Genomic DNA, 7,132 nt, shown 5'->3' with positions numbered 1-7,132 from the left:
AAACACAAATTTTATGCCAACAAGGGTTTAGTCCAGAGAACAAATCATTCTGCTTTGGGTCCCAGATTTTGTAAAGACAGGACATTTTTTCACAGAGATGTACTTCTGCATTTTTCATTAAGTAAAACCCGTAATTTATTCATATTCCTTTAATTAAATTCATAAAAAATGGCAAGAAAACTATTACTAGAAACAATATATTGTTTGGAAATTTGCGTCCATTGTGCAGTGAATGAATCAATTTTCTTTTCTTTTTTGTTCTTCTGCAGAGGTATCCTAGGGTATTTTGTATGCCAGGCAAATGTTTTTACCCCAACCATCACTCCAGTCCCCTTGCTGAGCTACTTAACACAGGGACTATCTGATACACTTAATTGTGTGTGTGCGCGCACACGCATGTGTGTAATGAAAATGATTGAAATCCATTCTAGTGAAATTTCAAAGAATAAAACACTGTTAGCTGGAGTTATCATGTCCAGCTGCCTGAAGTTTGTTTCCTTTGACCAGCATCTGCCGTAACCGTCCTTCCACCCCAGCCCTGGGAGGACTCTCCACCCTGCATACAAGCGAGATCATGCATGTAACGGCGTAAACGAATGCAGACAGATTGTAAAAAAATATATATAGCTTTAATGGAGAAATAGACTTACAGAACCACCGTTGCTGCAGAGACCAGGAAAGCAGGAGTGCGCCGCCAGTGAGCACGCTTGCCAGATTTATAGGTAAACATTAGCCCGAGGCGAACAAGCCCCCTAAGGGGCGGGACTTATCCCTACACAGGCGTTTGCCTTTTATGCCTGGTTTATTTACCTTAGACCATTTTAGGGTTGCATCCACGTTGTCATCAATGGCAGGACTTCCTTCTAACTGAGGAGCCTTCCATTGTGTGTATATACTGAATTCTCTCTCATTCTCCTGCCCCAATCCAGGATCTCCTTCCTCCATCTCCTGAGTGCTAGGATTCCACAATGTGTACCACACCAGGCTCCTGAACTTTCTCTGCCCGTTCATCCATTGCCTTAACATTCATCTACCATCTTTGTGATTGTGAATAATATTGTAATAAACATGAAAGTGGGGAGTGGAGAGATGGCATAGCCCTGGCTGCTTTTCCAGAGGACCCAGGTTCTATTCCCAGCACCCATATAGCAGCAACAACTGCCTGTACCTCTAGTTCTAGGGTATCTGATGCCTGTTTCTGGCCTCTGCAGGCACTGGGGGAATGCATGTAGTGCACAGACTTGTTTGCAGACAAAGTGTCCACATGTACAAAAATATATATAGTGTATATATGCTTTTATATACAAATACACACACACACACACACACACACACACACACACACACACATATATATATATACTGATTTTGTTCCTTTCAGTATAAACCCAGAAGTGGGACTGGGGGTCATATGGCAGTCTTAGGATTGATTGATTGATTGATTTTGTTTTGTTTGTTTTAAGAGAAACTTCATATTTCTTTCCATAATGGCTTTCTAATTTACATTGTCCCTGATAGTACACAAAGATTTTTGTGTACTTTTTCTATACCATCTCTAACACTTGCTATTGTCTGTCTTTTTATTTATTTTTGAGACAGAGTGTTGCTGTGTAGTCTTGAACTAGCATCCTCCTGCCCCCTGAGTGCTGGGATTTATCTTTTGATTGTAGTCATTCTAACAAGTGTGAGGTATATCTCACCAGTGTCTTAATTTGTTATTCTCTGTTAGCTGCTGACACTCAACATTTTTTTTTTTATGTGACTCTTAGCCAGTTTCATATCTTATCTGAGAAAGGACAATTTAGATTCTTTGGTCTTTGTTTGTTTGTTTCTTCCTTCCTTTCTTTTAGTTTTTTTCAAGGCAGGGTTTCTGGTATAGCCTAGCTGTCCAGGAACTCACTTTGTAGATCAGGCTGGCCTTGAACTCAGAGATTCACCTGCTTCTGCCTTCTGAGTACTGGGTTAAAGGTGTGCACCACCACAGCTTGGCTAGATTATTTATTTCTTAATTCAAATTATTTTCTTTGTGTTTGTGGTACACACACACACATGTATATGTATATACAAATTTTATTTTGAGAGAGGGTATCACCCCTGACTGGCCTGGAGCTGATTGTGTAGACCAGGCTGTCCTCGAACTCACAGAGATCCGCCTGCCTCTATCTGCTGAGTCCTGGGATTAAAGGTGTGTATCATCATACCTGGCTCTATGTATTTTAAATATCAATTTTTGTCGGTTTAAGTGGCTCTCTCATTCTTTTTATATTGCTTTAATTTAAAAAACTTTGTCACTTTATAATCACTATTGGCACGAAAAGTTTGTCTTGTACAATTTATATATGCTACTGTGAAGACTAAGACACGTGTATAAAAACAAAGCTACCACGTGGCAACGATAGAAATAAAAGCCTGCGTTAACCGAGATTCAGTGTGACTTGAAGAACCTTGATTGGTGCTTATGGGAATCACTTCTGCTGCTGAGATAAGACACCATGACCAAGGCAACTTTGTAGGAGCTAACTGTAGCTGGGCTTCCAGTTCCAGAGGAGTAGGAGTCTGCTCTGGAGGCAAGCGCAGGTGCGGCGGCAGGTTTTTCTTAAGACCAGCCTCTCTGCCTACGCAAATAATTCCAATCCGACCAAATCAGACTGAATAAAAGATGTCCATGTTTCGTGTCAAGCTCCCGGGTGGCACCGGGAAAACATGGTGAGGGGAAGAGAGAGAAGGGGAGACCGTAGAACCCGGAGACCCCGGATTCATTCTCTGGGGGCAGTTTAAGTAGCCTGTGGGAGTGGTCTTGACCCTTGCTGGGCTACTCGGAGGGCTACATTTGGAGGGCTTTCTCGGAGGTGGAGTTTGGACCGAGGCAACTCCCAGGGGAGGGGGTTTGAAATGGAGCTTCCTGCCCAGTATTCCAAAGATGGATGTCAGCGGTTGTGATGAGCCCCCCCCACACACACACTAAATATTTCAAACAGGAAGCTGAGACCAAGAATTTTCCACTCAATGCCCCCCCCCCCCCCCAAAGTAACATAGCATCTCTAACACATAAGTTCTCAACTCACAGGTTGGGGTCAAATGAGTCTTTCACAGGGGTCACCTAAGACCATCAGAAAAATAGATATTTATGATTCTGAACAGTAACAAAACTACAATTATGAAGTAGCAACAAAATAATTTTGTGGTTGGGGGTCACCACATCATGAGGGACTGTGTTAAAAGATCACAACATTAGGAAGGTTGAGAATCACTGATCTGGCTAGTTAGAGTGCATCTCCTAAACTCCCCAAACACTACCAACAACTGCAGATCAAGTGTTCAAATGCTTGAGACTATGGGAGGCATTTCTTACTTACATCAGCGCAATGGTCAAACATCGCCAGCCTTTGTTTCTTATTAACAAATTAACATGACTCTTGGATTCATTAGTTTCTTTTTTAAAGGTTTTTATCTGTTTTCTGTTTATTTTTTTCATTTTTAAAGCTTTATTACACATATGAGTGTTCTGCATGTACACCTGTGTGCTGGAAGAGGGTCTTAGATCCCATTGTAGATGGTCGTGAGCCACCATGTGGGTGCTGGGAATTGAACTCGGATCTCTAGCAGAGCAGTCAGTGCTCTTAACGGCTGAGCCATCTCTCCAGCCCCAATTCATTAGTTTCTTTTCCCCAAGATCTTTCTTTGTCTTGCACTCAGGGAGAGGACATCCACATTTACAGGTTGTCTTATAACAGAGAGAATGAAGGGCAGCAAGTTCCAGAAGGGAGGTGATGTGAAATGACACTTTAAAAGGGAGTTTTATTAGGACAGGGAGCCTTGGGACCCTGATTGGGCCTTGGGGTGGGAGAGCTTTAGGAAGGACAGTAAGAATAGCTTATCCTTGGTAGCGTGATGGGGCCTTAAAGGGAACAGAGCCTTTTCTGAAGCCGGGAGAGGGGCTTCATGAGGAGAGATAGGTTAAAACACTAGAAGCACGCTAGCTTCTATGGGCATGTCAGGGGTCTGAAGGGTAGAAGGGGAGAGTGTCCTTACAGAAGGGGGTCTTCTGACTCAGGGGCTTCCAGCAAGTTCCACACTGGTAGGAGTTAGGAGCAAAGCAGCCCCCTTTGTGGGTACTCAGTCAGGATGGCAGGCCCAAGGAAAGTCAAACATCTGTACATCCTGGTGGAGCTGGAGGTCAACTCTGAGAACACACCTAACTCCACCTAACCTCTGAGTTAAGGAACTAAAATCCAAAGAACCCTGACTCAGCTATGGACAGGCTAGCGGAATGGGACACATACTTTAATTCCTGCTTCAGCTCTCGGGAGGCAGAGGCAGGGGCAGCCTGGAAAACAATGAGTTCCAGGTCAGCCACTCCTACACACACTGTCTTAAGTCTGGCCCACAGAGCGAGTTCAAGGACAGACTCCAAAGCTACACAGAGAAACCCTGGCCAGCATTTATTGGGAGATCTATCAATCCTTTAATGCTGACAATTAGGTAAAAGTTATGTTAAATATGTGGACTCCAAAAATATATGTGTTGGTTGTCTTTAGAACTTGCCCTCTTCTTTGGTTAAGTAGAAGAATTAGTTAGCACATCTTTGTTCGGGGATGGAGGTGTAATTTATAGTGGAACACTTGTCTCCTATGCTTAAGGCATGGATAAGAACCAGTTCTACAAAAAGAATCTCCCCCCACCAACAAACAAACAAACAAACAAACAAACAATACCATCCACATATGTAATTTAAATTTCTTTCATAGTCATGTCAAAACAGCTTTAAAGAGGTTGAAGTGGATTTTCATTGTTGTTTTGGCTTGTTTTGAGTCAGGGTTTCTTTGTGTTGCTCTGGCTGTCCTGGAACTCCCTCTGTAGATCATGCTGGCCTTGACCTCTGCCTCCTGAGGGCTGGGATTAAAGGCATGTTCACCACCAACCAGTTCAAAGTTGATTTTAATAATCTATTTTATTTGCATTTAGACGTAGTAAATGTCAATGCTAGATATTTTATTTATAGGCTGGCCCAATTTGAACTCAGCACATGGAAAACCCTCCACTCTTGGCAAGCGGTTGCCAGAGTGTGCTGCTTGACCTTAGAAGCCACAGAGAGTCCCAGGAGAGATTTACTTAAATGTAGCAATTTGTCCCTCAGGGAACAGCTGTACCCAGCTGTTCTGAGAGTCTGTTAAAAGCCTTTTATCCCCTGGCAAACGAAGAGGCTCCTCATCCCGTCTCCCCTCCCCGTAGAGCAGAGCCTCCCCCCTCCCCGTAGAGCAGAGCTTACCGTGTTTGTATAAACAGGAGAATGGGCAGATGTCAGTGTGTTGGGTTCTGGACATTGCTCAGTAAGAGAGGGATAGCCCTCATCTTTTCAGCCTGATGCAATTTTAAAAGAAAGTGTTTAAGTGTGTGTGGTTCAACCCCAAAAGTAGAATTATCAATTTGCAGTTCAGAGGCAAATACCAAGGTGTCAGATCTGCGGATAGCATGTTATGGACTTTATCTACTATTAAGGATGAGAAATGTCCAACTACTTATCTTTTTTCCTACAGCTTATCAATAAGGAGGGGTCAGGACCAGTATTTGAAGCTATTTCAGCTTAGCCGACTGCTCCAGGTACTCTGAGAACAATTGTTGAAGTTGTGGCAAGGGAAACAAGCCCAAGGCTGGGGGAGCCAAAGGGAAGCCAAGGACAATTAACTAGGCACCTACTTAACTTAGTGCTTCCTTTTCCAAAGCAGGCCCGGGATGGCGACTAGTTGGAAGCAGAGCGCCTACACCAAGGCAGCCAACTGGAGGGAGAGGTTCTGCAGGGAAACCCGAGACTTGCCCAGAGAGATGTGTTGGTGTAGCTGGGCTCTTTATAGGTACTTTGTGGTTTTCTCTGGAGTGACGAGGGAGCAATTAAGGTCCCTAAGCCACACTGGCCACCTGTCACCCCTTGTCACCGTTTCATTTGGTTAACACCTAGCCCCTCGGGGCCTGCGGTGAAGCCTGTACTTGACCGCATTCTCGGCAGGCAAAGTTCTACTCAGTGCCTACAGCATCAGTTTTTAAATCAGCGCATGTTTAGAGGACTCCTGTACCTGGTACCCGTTAGTGAGGAAGTAGCTTTCTGCCGTTCACTGTGATTCTGCTGTGGGTGTTTTTGGCAGTCTCAGAGCCCGTGTGTGACTTACACAGAGAGCTTCGTTTGACCAGGGAAGTTATATCAACGAACAGATGATGGTCGCTGCTGACAGGAAGTTGGAGCCGGAGTTGGATGGGATGAAGAAACAATGCTAAAACAGATGCAGCGTGTAAACAAATTGTATACAGTATTAAAAACTGATTAGTGGGACAGAGTGAAGGAGATGAGGTGAATCTTAATTTTGGGTGATCAGCAGACATGGAATTGCTTATTAGAAAGGATAATATTAAGAGCATAATTAGAGAAGATAGACTGTGGTGCCAGGTTGGTGAAGGTCGGGAACCGTGCTGTAAACTAGTCAGAACTGGACTGTATCTTACTGTGGCCTTCACAGAGCACCTCCATGTCGTTATTATTTAATAAATAATAGCCCCTCCTTCCCCTTTTCTTTTTTGTCTATGATTCTTTTTTTATTGAAAAAATTTCCGCCTCCTCCCCGCAGTTGTCTAGGATTCTTTCTCTTGTCTATTTCCCACTTTCCCCTTTTCTGCCTTCTTTTGACTTTTTTCTACCTGCCATTTTCTCCAAACAGAGATTAGAAGCCACAGAGCCATCCCTCAAGGAATTTACGACCCAGAATTGTTGTAATAGGAGCCGCGGGCTGCTTCCCAGGCACCCGGCCAACCGGCCGCCCCCACGGCTAGCTTTACCTGAAATAATTACACGGAAACGGTATTTTTTTAAACACTGCCTGGCCCCATTAGTTCCAGCCTCTTATTGGCTAGCTCTTACATACTGACCTAACCCATTTCTATTAATCTGTGTAGCCCACGAGCTGGCTTACCAGGGAAGATCTTAACCTGCGTCTGCCTGGAGTGGGAGAATCATGGCGACTCCTGGAATCAGCTTCTTTCTCCCAGCATTCTGTTCTGTTTACTCCTCCCACCTAAGGGTTGGCCTATCAAGGGGCCTAGGCAGTTTCTTTATTAATAAGAAATCACTCCCACATCACAGAAT

Source organism: Microtus ochrogaster, chromosome 10 (assembly GCF_000317375.1).
Source record: "Microtus ochrogaster isolate Prairie Vole_2 chromosome 10, MicOch1.0, whole genome shotgun sequence".
NCBI classification, from domain to species: Eukaryota; Metazoa; Chordata; class Mammalia; order Rodentia; family Cricetidae; genus Microtus; species Microtus ochrogaster.
This window is presented reverse-complemented; position numbering follows the sequence as displayed.